The following is a 14,907-nucleotide window of genomic DNA, read 5'->3' as shown; positions in this document are numbered from 1 at the left end:
GGACTAAAAGCTGGTCAAGGAGGGAATCTTTGTCAGTGGAAAAAAAAAAGGTATATATAATTTTGCATTTAGTTTTGGGGAGGATGTTGCAGACCACTCATGAACCCTCTAAGGAAGATGCAATTTTGTGATTCTCTGGTCTTGTTTCAGACACTCTTCTCCATGTTGGGTGCAGCGTGCATTGCTTGGAAGAATGGTTGGCTACTCCGAGACGCTTACAGGCGTAAGGAGGCACTGCTGTAGGGTTGGGGCCCTGGGCTTCCGGCCGGATGACATGGCTTAGCCTATCACTGGTAATACTGGGACATCTTGTGTGATTTCAGACACAAATCATTTCAACTTTCGAGCTACAGAATCTCATCTGTAGAGTGAGGAAGGCCCTATAACCAGGAGTTGGCCAACTATGGCTCAGGGGCCAAATCCAGCCCCCCTCTTCTTCTCATATGGCCTGTGAGCTAGGGATATTTTTTTATATCCTTCAGTGGTTGAATACAAAGTCAGAAGAAGAATGAGATTTTGTGACCTATAGAAATCAGATGAAATTCAAATTTCAGTGTCCATAAATAACATTCTCGGGGAACACAGACACACCCATATCTTTACATGGTGTCCATGGCTGCTTTCGTGCTACAAAGGTAGAGTTGTGTGGTTGAGGCAGAGATGCTATGGCCCACAAGCCTAAAACATTTACTATTTAGCCCTTTATAGAAAAAGCTTGCCAATCCCTCCTCTGTACCTTCCCTATGGAGCGTAACTTAAAAAATAGTTGTTGGAAGAAAAGTCTGTTAAGCCTGTGAGAGAATATTTCAGAGTACAGAACACTTACAACCCTGGGAAATTATTATTATTGTTAGTTTTGTTTTTGTATTGGAATCACATTTATGGGAGTCTGAATATCCAACAGTGTCTCTAACTGCTCCGTAAACAGTCTGACTCTGAAGACTTTTCATTGACTTATGCACGAACTGTTAGTTGAGAGATGAAAGAGAAAAGGACTGCTGTTATTAATCTGGCTGCAGTAAAAGTCGTTCCTTCCTTCCCATCAGAAATATAGTTGAGTCCTAGCCTAGGGAATGCATTTGTAACAGAGTGCAGATTAACAGAAAGCTGAGAATAATAAGCCACAATGATTTATAAAAGCATAAGAAAACATCTGCTGTTTGACTGAGATTTGTCCAAATGTAAAATCCCAGCTTAAAATGCACTAAAAGCAAGTTGCTTAGGAAGAATTCATGGAGCGTCTATTGTTTCCAGAGTAATGAGCTGTGCAAAGAACTATGCAATTGGCAGGTCTTGTCTGGACAACTCTCTTTGCCTTTGGGCCACTGCTTGACATTTCCACACCCCTACCCATGAATAATATGTATGTCTGAACTTCTAGGCAAAAGCCCAGTTCTGGACCTTTCTTGATTTCTTCCCTATCACATTGGTTTAGTCGGATGACAGACAGTAGTGGCTGATAAATCTCAATAGGTGGGTTGAAGTTCTATTGTAAAGTTATTTGAGTGGCAGGATGAAGTGTTGGTGCTGAATTCCAAAGACAGTGAGGGACTTTAAAGTTTTATAACTAGGGGTGGACAAGGAAATTGGGACTGTATTTCAGGATGATTAACCTGGTAGCTGTGTGTGTGGGATGGACTGGAGTGGGTGAAGGCAGAAAGATCAATGGAGTCGTTTTCCCAGTAGACCAGACTAATGAGGCTGTGAACCAGTGTGGGGGCAGAGGGGATGAGAAGGTGGGAATGGACATGGAATCACTGCAGAAGCAACTGTTTGAACGTGAGAGTTAAAGAAGAGGAAGAAGAAGAGCTTTGGGCTGTAGATCCCATTAAGGGAAGCAGGGAAACGAGGAGGAAGAGCTGGTTTGGGAGGAAGATAATAAATTTAGTTTCAGGTATGTTGACTTAAAAGTGTCAGTAGGTTGAGTGGTCAAAACAGAGGATGGAGATGCTGTTCCGGAGCCAGGAGATGGTGGTCAAGATGGAAAATGAGTTGTAGTTCCACCTGACACTAAGCTCAGATGCTGACAGCAAGGCATCCAAGGAAGGGAAAAGGAGACTGGGAACCATCTAGAAAACCAGACAAAGATTGCAGGGCTTCATCTTAAACAACCTAATGAACATAGGAAAGGGCAAGCGAGTCGTGTTAGTGCTGACCAGAAAGAGAAGTAATGGAGGGGACGATGGCATGGGAGGGGCTGTAAAGACCGGGAGGCTAAACAAAAACAGGACAGCGTGGGGCTCAAACAAGCCAAAATATAGATGCAGGAAGCAAAGTCAGTTTGTAGTAAACACAGCAATAAAAATTTCATTACCTGGTAGCTCATCAGTGTTCCAGAAAGAAGTAAATAATGTTTTCCCAATGTGCTCTATAAAACTTCTTCCTTCCATTTCTCCACTCCAGAGACAATTTGGCTTCCCTGAATCTGATTAGACTTAAATCCCTCGTCAACTCTGTTATGTCTTAGTTTCATCGTGTACGTTTCCCAGCCACCAAAAGCTCAAGCAGCAAATTTTCTAAAAGAAAACATTCCTTCTTCTCTATCAAACCCCCAGGGGGTTCACAGCAGGTTTTGTTTTCCCCAGGTAACTCTGCCTCTCATCACTTGATTTTTGTTCTTTTAGTTCCGAGTATATTTTGGGAACGAAAATATTTTGAATGAACTCCCCGTTCCTATTTCTTTCTTTATGCTGGTCTTTTTGTTCCCTCCCTATATTTTGAGTGACAATTGAGGGTCTCTGGGCCTGTCAAGAATGAGAGGACTTCTTTGGCGCTGCTGTTTACCATGCTTTACTCAGTAAGCCTGTTTTTTTGCTCAGAGAGATAGCTAGTGGTTTTATTTTGTGTGTGTGTTGTTATTAATCAATAGATAGAGCAGCAGAAATTGATGAGGTTTCTGGTCAATTAAATCAGATCGTTTTCCTGATTAAATCTAGCAGTTCTCCCTGGGAATCTAGGTTGATTTTTCAGTGATGAAAGTCCAAACTGCAAAAGCACAAACCATCTAACCACCCATCACCCATCTGCATAGATTCAGTGGGTTAGGATGTACGTGTGCACAGGCGCACGCACGTACATATGAGGATGCACGCACGTAGGTGCTGTCAGTGGCAAGATGTGTGCAAACCTAGCCAGATAAGGTTTCTCATAACTTCCTTAGAACTGATAAGTGGCACACCACAGAAATTCACAGACCAAGTTGTTGCCTCTTTATCTTTACCCTGCAAATGAGTCCGATAAATGTGAATATGTTTAAGACAAAGATCTCAGAAGAAGCCTTTTAGCAGTTCATAAATATATCCTAGGTATTTTCTATTATAAAGATGGAGAGAACATTATTTCCATTTTAAAATAATATCATAATATTAAAAAGCCCCTTGGACAATGACCTTCCTTTAGGTTGTAATAACCAGCACCATTCTTTCTAAGTTATAAGCCAAGATCTGGGCTGCCCGGGCTGTGGGCTGCGCTGGAGCATGAAGACGCTTGGCAGAGGCCTGGGTGTGTGTTCAACCACCAGCCTTGTGTAAGATCTGGAAGGCAGTATCAGCAAATGGCATTTTACTTGTGCATCCCTGCCAGTCATCCCGCAGGGCAGAGCTCGGAATCACGTGAGAGAGCCAAGTAAGAGGAGACCCAAGTGGGCGACAGAGCCTGTGGGTGGACCAGAAAGAACACCTGGATATTACCAGTCAGAAGAGGAAGGGTCAGACACAGGGCTGAATGAGGAGTCTGCAGAAGGGTTTGCTGCTCTCTACCAAATTCACTGGTCCAGTCATGAAGGCAGAAGTCTCACCCCACTGTGGAACTTCTGAGTCCCTGCTTCTCGTAATTGTAATGCAGCACAAGAAAATAAGATATGCAATTCACTTATACGAGAGCTACATTTATGGAAGACTGAATATCCAACAGCATGACTAACATACCCCTACGCAGTTTGAATCTGCAGACGTTTCACTGACCGGATGGATGCACTGTTAGTTGAAAGTTACACTTCTTATTTATACCACCAAGCCAAGACTGAAGTGCTTGGTACAGAATACTGAAACGGCCCAGAATACCAGAGCAACCATCAACACCATCACAAGGTGGCGTGAATACTGTGGCAGGGCATTGTGTTGCTGAGAATAGGACCAACCTCTTTCTTGGCCTTGGCTCCCATCTACCTTCACACTTCTCCCCAGGTGCCTGAAACCCTTCAGGTGTGTCCTAGATATAGGAACTATGAAAGCAGGGACGTAGCCTGGGGAAGAGTGGGGTCTCTCACAAGGAGACCCAAGCAGGATCAGGTAGGTAGATATTGAGACCCAACCACTGGACCTAGATAGCCAGGCTTAGGGGCAGATGTGAATTTGGAGTTAGCAGAATGGCAGCAGGAATGCCACAGGAGAGGAGAAGTCTCTGTGCAGAGAGGCACACAGGTGTGGCCATGAACCTGAGGTCAGAGCTAGGAAACTGGAAGGAGGTGAGGCAGCAGGCACGTGACCTTGAGAGTCTGGTTAGACCCCGAGGGTGGCAAAGTGATGCTGTCCTTTGCTCTCTAACTTCAGGACTGAGTCTCTTTGATGCCTGTGATCTCTTCCTGGACTTAACCTATGGTTTTGGTTCACAGGGGTGGTGTTAGAGGGAGCTTAAAGCTCCTTTGGCAGAAGTCACCTTTTCCTGACTGAAGTCCTCACTTAAAACGGGTCCCCTCAATTTTCACTGTGCGAGACCTTTCCTGCATAGCACCGTGAGTGGTCTCCAGGCAATGGCTGCTCACGACATAGTGCTTAATCACCTCACGCCCCACAATGTGGGCTCGTGGGAAGTATTTTGAGACCAACCCAAGCCAGATGACAATCAGGGGCTAGAGTTTCCCATGAATAGACAAACCCATAAATATTTATTATTAGCAGAAATGCTTTGGATGGCTGCTCACCTCCTTTCCCAAATGCTTCCTTTTCTCAGTTCATTTAATTACAGTAGGAAGAATGTCTCATTTATCTGTTAGCAGTTGCTAAATCTCTTTTATCAGAAAAGTTATGATCCGGGCAGAGCTGGAATAAGGGAGGGTCAGTCAATGGATTTTCCTTTGGCCTCTGTTTATAAAAGGACATGAAAACCCCACAGGAATAAATCAGAAATGTGGTGTGGTCTCTTTCATCCAGGATTTCCACATGTGTCTCTTTACAGAACAGACAGCATATAAATCAGGGCAGCTCCTTCCAAACTAGGCAACAGCTTCAAATGAAAAGAAAAAGGCAACTTCGACAGCACTGACCCTTCTTTGACGCAAACACACAAGTGCAAATGGGATAATATCTTGGACATATTAAATCGTGTATTTTTTATTCCCCATTCTCACATGTCTTGTTCCCTGGTAGCCACCTGACATTACGGACTCCGAGAAAGTGATACTGAGAATTCTACCCCGTGAAAGGAGAAGGAGGTCGTGTAGAGGAGGTTCTGATTCGAAAAATGGGAAATATGGAAACCTTAATTCTTTTACCTCCTGGTTCATTATCAAAAAGAGAAGACAATACGAGTAAGTCAAAATAACAGTTGAGACACACTTGTGCTGACTGTCCCATGCTGCGTTAAAAATCTGACAGATAGCAATACATTCGGTGAGTTGAGGGAAAATCCGAAAGTAAAGGTACTTTTGACTTACTTTTTCATTACAGGGTCTGAGACTGACTTTCACAGTGGCTCCTCCTATGCCAACCTGTGGCAGCCACCTCAGAATAAAATCCTTGGTGTGGGGTGTTTATGCAGAGAAAGGACTCCATCTCTGCAGTGTGGAAGGTGTTAAGACGTTCTCATACATTCTGCAGAGATGTGGGATGTAGCTGGCGATGCTTGTTGGTGAGCTAACCAGGAGGGATATCACAGGGGTGTGAAGGGACTCTAACAGTTGACGACTGGTGAGAAGACCCTTCTGCTGGAGATCAACAAGGAGTTCCAGTGCCCACAACGACAGCAATTACTAAGGAAGGGCCAGGTCAGCAGGGGTGATCATAAGATACTGATCAAGTAAGAGAACCCACTGCAGATTTTGTCATTTGATGCCAGCAGGATGATTCATCCCCAGGCTGCCAGAAAACACTCTCCTAGCTATCAAGGTACCCACAGAACATAAGGATTCATGTATGGGAAGATGACACCTCCAGTCTCTGCCACCAGGAGGCCATGTGAGCCCTCCTTCCCCCATCCCCTCAACCATGACCCGCCATCTTGGAGAGAAGTAAGGGGAGGGGAAGGAAATCTGCAAAGGGGAGGAACTTCATCTGAACACATCTGGATCATGGAAGGAGACTGTTTAGTTTTGGACCAAATTTAATAGACAAAATTGATTTAGTTTCCCTGCTACTATCCAATAAGGTAAGAGGTCTGGGAAATGAAGCAGCTCAGTGTCTTTATGCATCTGAATGCATGTTTAATTTTGGCCTCTCTATGTTAATTGTGTTTTATACTTATTTTTCTATTTTATTTTATTATCTAAATTTTAAGAACTTTACTATGTCTTCTAAAAAAGTATCCGGGTGAGAAAAGTTGCAAAAGCAAACCGGAGACTGTTAGCTACAGACGAGTGAGAACAGTGTCCTCTGAAAGTGAGAAAGATGTTCCGACACTAAACATGGAAACGAAGCTTAAAAACCTTATACTTACAAACATACATGTCTATATAGGTATACATCCATGCTTAGTAAGAATGTGTGTCTAACATTTGTGAGTTTTTACTGATACAAAAATTAGCAAAACGAGTTAAAAAATCATAGAATAAATTCCTTATTTGGAATGTAAAAAAGGAAGAATATGAGTCATATTCTTCCTTTTATATTAAATAAATGAATGGACATGAAATTATTAGCCTGGTGGTGCCCCTGCAGAGGTTGTCCTGTCCTAAGATTTAGTTTTCTGCAGGTAGCAGCAATAGGAGCACCGAGCCAGAGGCAATGGAATTGCCCTGACCTGGACACCTGTTGTACTATCTGCTCTTCTCTCATTCCAGCATTTTTGGACCCCCTTCCCTTGATTTGCACTGTCACCATGAGAACAGCCAATTTTTCCCCCATATCCTTACTCTCAGGCTAGAGTTGAATGTTGGGAAAATCATGCAAGCTGGGGCAATTGGTTCCTTCTCCAAGAATGTTGAAACCAAGAAGGAAGAGAGAGCTCAGTCTTGTCTGTATGGCTAATACAAGCCTTAAGAAACAGGTGAGCAGATGATCCCATATCTGTATGTGGGATCAGATGCAGAGGTTGCAGGAGCTGTCCTATGGGATATGGAACTCCTAGTTATAAATATGATGAGAGCTGGCAGAGCCTCAGCTGGCTGACCCTCAGCAAAATTGAGAAGACTGGGCAGTCTGTTACTGATGGATCCCATTGCCTCATTCTGGCTCTACTCCCTTCCCCAACATTTCATTTGGGTCCCCCATTTGCTCTCAATTGACTTTTTCAGTCTCTGCTTTTAGCTGTTAATTTATGTGGAACACATAACACAGAACACTGGAAGATTTTTGTCTTGGGAGAAGGGGACCATCTTCTTTCTATCTCTGATAGACCCATGGAATGTCAAACTCTCAGCTTCAGATTAAGCAGCAATGTTGGGGAAGAGATCCCAGTTAAACTGAGACTGAGCAGTGAATGCAAGAAGGGGAGCTCTTTTCTTCCCTGTCCCACTACTCATGGTCCTCAGGAATAAGCAAGCTGGTTAGAAAGTTCAGCAGTTTTTGCACTGAGTCTCCCTACTCTCTCCACTGCTCGTCGATTTGCTCTCTTTTTCTCAAAGCTTGTTGAGTGATTTTTTAACCACAAGGCAAGAAGAAGTGGTGGGAATCCCTCCTTTCTTGAAGTCACAGACCTGGTGACCCAGATTCTGCTTGGCTGCTCTTGCGGGCAGCTGTGGTTTTTACCTCCTGCATCTCCTGGTAGGAGAATGATGATTCCCTCCTAAAGAACCACTCTGATCCCACTCTCACTTCTTGTATTTCAGATGAAGTTGATTCCCACTGGCTCAGGGTGAGCATGTGACACATACTGAGCCAATCAGAACATCTGATCTCCTGGCCAGTCATTAACTGAAGACTGGCCACATGACCCAAGCAGTGTCAGTGAGATCCAATGAGGCTTGTTCTAGGACTTCTGGGAAAGACATACTTTTTTTTTCCCCTTCTGGGACTTTTGGCAATAAGGAAGAAGCTGGCTTAGGCCTCTAGAGATCACCTTGCAGATGCCGAAGCTAATTCCCAATGATCTGGAAAGGCACAGCTGAGCAATAAGAGAAGCCAGTGCTTGATGGTATCTTTTGAATTCCTGTATCCAGTTTTTCCTGGAAACCTCCTCTACTGGACTTCAGTCATACAAATCAACAGATGATTTCCATGCTTTAGCCACTTGAAGGCTTGTTTTTCCTTTTTTAAAAGAACCCTCTTCAAAAGAGTCCTATCGGTTCCCCACCTTTCTGTGACTTTGGGAAAAGTATGCCATCTCTCTAGGGCTGAATTTTTTCATTCATGCATTCAGTGTATGGAGCTTTAGTAAACACTCAAAAACATTACTCATTCACTATGCTCAGAGCATTGGTGAACAGAAGAGCTTGGCATCCGTGACTCCCTCCCAGCAGCGTCAGCTTCAGTCTTCACGTGTCTCACTGCTTTGGGTCACAGGCCTCTCTCCTTGGCTCACTCACTCAGGCCAGGAGAGTGTGATGCTCTAATTGACCAATTCAGATTGTGTGATTTCTATGGGCCCTCCTATTCCACCCTTTTAAGCTTGTAAATGGACTGGCTTTCAGGTTTAACAGGAATCCATTTTAACAGCACAAGGGAAGTCTGCACAATGTAAAGTGGTCCTGCCCTCCGGAGGATTCTCGAGCCTTTGACACCCTGAGAATGCAGACGCCTAGGGGCAAGGTCTTATTCTGATGAAGCTGGTCAGCCTTTTGTTGACACTTAATCATTTTCTAACTTCGGGAGACCATTTGGGGGCAGTGTAGTAATTTTATTGATGACGATCTCCTGTTCCTTATTTCTCCCATAACCCATTACAGGAAAAAACCTATGCAATGTCCTAGTCATAGTAAATGTCCCTTTAAAAAAATAACATTGTATCGATCAGAGGGGGAGAAGTGAGGGCCTTCTTAATTGAAAGCAGTTTTAGGTGACTCATTTCACCAGATAATGGAGTATTCCAAATTGACTACAGTGGTGAAGAGTGGAACAACTCTGTAAAAACTTACCTACTGTTTCCAAGCAGATCAGAAATATCTTGGACCTTATAAGACTGTGAAGAGATTTATTTTTTATATAAGAAGTAAAAAAAATGTTGAAAGTTATTCCTAATGAAAATCAATCTTTTTGTTCTATTATGCACTGATGAAAGAAGTTTCATGATCATTAAAACGACTGAAGTCTGAATTCTTTTTAATGAATATTACATTTCTACCCATTAACAGGAGGCACTGCAGCCAGCCAGACTTGAACCCCGTTTCCATCCCCTGTAGTGTTTCCATCAGGGGTTCTAGGAGTCAGCTCCTCCGAGCCTGCCTGGAGTGGTGTAGGAGGAGCGCTTCACAGCAAAATGTAATGTCAGGCAAAATAAAAGCAAGAAAGGGCTTTAGTTCCAAATAGACACGCTAAAAATGAGCAAATGGGGCGATTACTTTAAAATAAGGATAGTCCTGGCTTTAATTAATTGGAAGAAGAGTCACACTGTGACAGCATTGTCTCCCATCCCATCTGTTCTCCGCAGGCAGCATTTGGGCATTTAATTATTATCTTTATCTTCTCAACTGCTTCCCTACTCATGGTGTTCCCATCTAGTGAGTGACACCACCTTCTTATCAACTGCTCCTGATTCCGCCTCTCTCTCCTCTTCAACTCTTGCCTTCTACGTTATCTCCAATATTTGTCTCACTTTCTTCCCAAATATCTCTTGAATCCTCCCTTTCTTGCCATCCATTTTGCTCCTTTCTTGGCCCAGGGAATTAAGCCATAGAATACTTTTATGGTTTTGTATACTGTTTGAGTGTTTTTTTTACTTTTTTATTTTATTACAGAGCAATGCAAACCCATTATTTAAAAAAATAATACAAGAAAATATGGTGAAAAAAATTATAAAGAATAGCTATAACCCCATTTACATTTTAGATTCCTATTTAAAAAGAATTGGAAGTGAGACTATAAAAAACAAACAGAATTGCTTAAAGTTACATCAACTTTTGCAAAACCATCTCAGAGTTTTTCCAAAATTTAAAATATTGGGGATGTTCATTTTCAACCAAAGAGTTATTTCAGTAATTATTGAGTACCACCTTTCGGAATCTTTAGCACATAGCAAGTGCTAGGACAATGCTTGTTCCATTGACACTCAAATGATGCAAAAATGGCCATGTGACATGTAATGGGAAATGACATACTGACAGGCCCTCAGGGGTCCATGGGCTCCAGTTTAGAGGGTTAGGGACTACTCCTAATGTTTGTGAGGTCCCAGAGAAGAGTACAGTGGAGGCCTAGAAAACATTAGTTTAAACATTTTAGTTTTAAATCATATTAACAAACTTCAAATGTTTTATCTTCTGATCTTGGTAAAGACATCTTCATCATAACTTGCAAGGCCAGATTTGAATGTGGAATTCTTAAATTCTTCAGACTTCTGCTCTGGGATGTAGTGGTGCTGGGAAAACCCATGAGCCCCTGGCTTTGTCTCCCACAGTGGCTGTGTCCTGTGCTCTGGGGCACTTGGCTGTCCAGGGTTGAGCGCACTGGCATCGTGGTCTGTCCATGGGGCTATGGACCCCAAGAAGCTCACATATGCCCTGGGAGTAGGTTTACTCTTTGTGGTGTGGTTTACACATATAATTTAATTTTATTAATCATCTGTTCCTCTCAGAAACAAACACATCTTTATTTTTATCCACTTCTATACAATTCTTTCACATTCTGTTTCATCATTTACTTCCGGGAGAAAACTTTCACTCTCTACCATTTCCTGCATCCGTATTGTAGGATAAAACTACAATTAATCAGCGGCTCAGACACATGTCCTCTTAGGAGATCTCTATCTGTTCATGATTGCTGAGAAACAGTCCCCTCCAAAATTGAGTGGCTCAAACAACTTATTTTTTCTCAATTCGGTGGGTTGGCTATGCAGTTCCACTACTGGTTTTGCCTGAGCTTGCTCATGTATTCAACTGCAGGTCTGGTTGGCCAGAAGGTCCAATACGGCCTCACTCACACACCTGCCTGTTGGTGCTGACTGCAGACTGGGGCACCCAGTTCTCCTCCACATGGCCCCTTATCCTCTGCTAGGCTAGACTGGTTTCCTTCCATGGCTGGGTTAGGGCAGTGTTCCAAGAGGGCAGAAGCAGAAGCTGCAAAACCTCCTAAACTCTAAGCTCTAGAATCTCCATAACATCACTTCCATCACATTCTATTTATTGGTCAAAGCAGGACACAAGGCCAACTCCTAGTTAAGGGATGGGGAAATACCACTCCTGCAAAATATTACGGCCGTGTTTTTCCAATCTGCCAAAGGACCCTAGTCTTTTTTGTTTGCTTGTTTACCTGCAGAGTAGGTTATTAAAAAATATCATTTAGATGGTTTCAGCAAATCACCTTCCCATTGCCATTCTATCTTTCTGTCTTCCTAAATTTAAAATAACTCATTTCAGATGTCAATGGTGGATTATAATAGCAAAATTATGACTTAATGATTACAAAAAAATAAGGAATGCTAGGCTTCTACGGCTTTTAAAAATTGGAATCCACCTATAAATTTATGCTTTGAACATTAAATAAATATAATGACAGAAAATAATTTGTAGAAGCAAGACATTTATACCTAAAACACCTAGAGAATAAATTGACTCCAGAACCATCTTATTTCAAATTATTCTTGTGTAAGAGAAGAACCAGGAAAAGACAGGAACTCAATTCCCTGGAGAAGAAATAGATAGTGAAATTGAAAATACATTTAATATTACTAGTAATAAAAGAAATGTAAATTAAAATAAGATAATTTTTTTCACCAATTGAAATGGCAAAATTAAAAATATAAACATGCCCACTGTTGGTGAGTTTGTGCTGAAATGGGCCCTCTCATGTGCTTTCTGTCGGAGAATTGGGGATATGTACCAAGAACTTTAAAATGGGTTCAGATCTTGTAATCTAGCAATTCGAACTCTAGGAACTTATAATACAATAATGAGATAAATACAGAAACATTGATATATGAGGATATTTAGAAGAGAAAAAAAGAAATCATTAATATGCCTCAAAGAAATTATAATATATTCTACTGACAAAATGCTACAAGGTCATATAAAAATTTATGCCACAGGAAAACCTTTAATAACAGAGAAGTATGGTCACTGATGTCATGTTAACTGAAAGTTTAATATGCAAAGCTAATCGTATAGTATATTTCCCATTTTAACATACATGCTAGTTGTTCTTTATTTGCCCGCCTCCCATCAGATCGATTTTCTACTCTATCTGCCTTGTTGTGCGCCTTGAGGGATTGACTCTTAAAAACTGTATTTTGGGAGCTTCTTCATTGGTGGGCTTCCAACTGGTTTTGGCCAATGGAGCGTAGTAGGTTAAGATTAGAGGGCTGAAGAAGAAAATGGTCTGGTGTTTGATTTCTTTCCCCTCTGGCATCAAATCTATGACTATGACAACAACTCCTGCCAAGTAGCTGTATTTTCTCCCCTTGACCTTTGGCTAAGGGGTTGTGACAACTTCCCACTTTTGCTATGTTCTGTGCATCTCACCATCTCTCATGAGAGGACCCCTCTCCATCCCTTAACTCTGCCTACACTTCCGAAAGCAATCCCTTCATTAAGTCTCTTTATTTGAACCATCTTCATTTGAATTCAATTTTCTACCAAGTCTCTGACTGACACAACATTCATATATAACCGCAAAATATACATAAGTATTGAAAACATTAACAGTAGGGTTTTTTTTCCTGGATGGCAATATTTATAATTGACTTTTGTTTTCCTCTTTGTATTTTTTACATTTTTTATTTTAAATAAGACTATATTATAGTGCATTATAAACAGAAAATAAATTAAGATTTTTATAAAGTGACTCTTCAAGATGAAACTGAGCTAATGTGCATTTTAGCACTGTTTATACCACAGCTAACACTGTAGACGTCACTGTAGTTAGAAATACAGCTTATCATCTGTGCTTCCTAACTCTGTGAAGTGAGTGGTAATCATCACTGTCCTGATTTTACCTATTAGGAAACAGAAGCTTAGAGACTAAAAGCGATTTGCCCAAATTCTACAGCTGGCAACAGGAATTGGAAGCTAAATCTTCTAACTCACATTCAGTTCTCTTCTGCGACGTAGATGTTGAGTAGGGTGAAGTTGTGGGCTGTGCCATTATTATAAAAGCTTATGATGCTTGAACTTTAAGATTTTACTTAGAAAGTAATCATGTATATATAAATTAAGTCATTTTCCCATCATAGAAATAAACAGCCTCATTTGGAAAATGAAGCTATAGTGAAAGCGTTAAAAAATCCGGCTATTTCTAATGACACTACTAGAATATGCTTTCATTTATTTCTTTTTGTATTTTGTATTTTGAAAGAGAGAATATTTCTTCTTAAATACTATCATATATCTAATCAAGGATAAAAACTTACTAGATCACCACAAAAGACTGTCCAATTCTTTACGTTCCTTACTTATTTTACGTCTTTTTTCTGACTTTCCACAATGTACTACTCTTCCCTACACAGTATTTTATTTTTTATCACCGCCTACCTTTGATTTTATTTTCCTCATTCATTCCCAGATGTTTTATAGACCCATCTGTATGAGCTGTTTTGTCAGTGTCTACATTAAAGAGACATAAAAAAGGAAGCCCAGTTGAGAACATCCTAATAAACCTAGAGCATCCCACCCCTATCAAGAAAAAAATGGCACAAATCCCACATTCCCACCTTCCCAAGGCCATCGGGGCCCTTTCTGACCCATTTTTGGTATTAGCAATTCAAATCTTCGTTTCATGTATCCAAACTCCAGGGTCTTTGTGCATATAAAACTCCCATTAAATTTAATGGCATCTTTGGATATAAGATATATGGTGCCTGACATTTATGTGTGGTGGGAGAGTAGTGTCATGTCTGGAGCTTTATTTCAGTTGCTGAGATTGCTTTCTGTCTTTTGATTTCTCCATCATTTTGCTGCATTTCAATAGCCACCATTGCAGCTCTACTTGAAAAATGTTCACCTTGCACTTTTAAAGTAGATGTAGTTCTTCATGGTTGAGCGCACACTACTTCTAAGACTAGTTTCTTTTTTTTTTTTTTTAAGTACTGCTTTTGTTTCCTTGTCTAGGTTCCTTCACTACTTCTTCCTACTCCACAGAAAAAGTTCTTGCTTTTTGCCTTTAGATAGGCCACATTCTTTTCAAAATTTCTTCTGAAATCCCATTCATCCCATCCAATACCATTTCATCTCAAATACTCAAAACTCTTTCCCTCTGGAAAATAAGTAACCTCTTACTTAAGAGTTGTAACTGATTTCTCATAAGACATATATTTTAGGTTAGATAATATTGTGATCTGAGTCACTTGGGTCATAAGCTCCAATGGTACAGCAGATAACATTGCTCTTCTGTGATTTTATGCTCACCTAAGTTTCCCGTCGACCCTCTATGAACAGTCCGTGAGGATGGTACGTGTGACCCCATCATCTACATGTCCTCTCTGCATGCTTATGAATTAAGGCAAACGGCGTAGGACAACTGAATTCTTCTTGCTGTGGTGGAGCAAGTAGAGGACAACGTAACACTCGGTTAACTGAGAAACTCTCTTCCCCCCATGATAGGAGGTGAGAGACTTCTAAAAGGACAACGTGAAGGAGGCAGATGGCAACGTGAGAAGAAGGTAATAACTACC

The 14,907-nt window shown here is 41.3% G+C and overlaps 1 long non-coding RNA gene across 2 annotated transcripts in view; it reads left to right on the top strand.

The window, feature by feature from the left end:
* LOC116148920 (uncharacterized) overlaps positions 1 to 14,907 on the top strand; it is a 36,628-nt gene that overhangs the window by 5,568 nt on the left and 16,153 nt on the right. For both annotated transcript variants that reach the window (XR_010376965.1, XR_010376964.1), the window contains exon 3: positions 14,837 to 14,895. This is a non-coding gene — a long non-coding RNA (uncharacterized LOC116148920). The remainder of the gene's footprint in view (positions 1 to 14,836; positions 14,896 to 14,907) is intronic.

The sequence above is a fragment of the Camelus dromedarius genome, chromosome 20 (assembly GCF_036321535.1).
Source record: "Camelus dromedarius isolate mCamDro1 chromosome 20, mCamDro1.pat, whole genome shotgun sequence".
In the NCBI taxonomy this organism is placed as follows: Eukaryota; Metazoa; Chordata; class Mammalia; order Artiodactyla; family Camelidae; genus Camelus; species Camelus dromedarius.
This window is presented reverse-complemented; position numbering and strand designations above follow the sequence as displayed.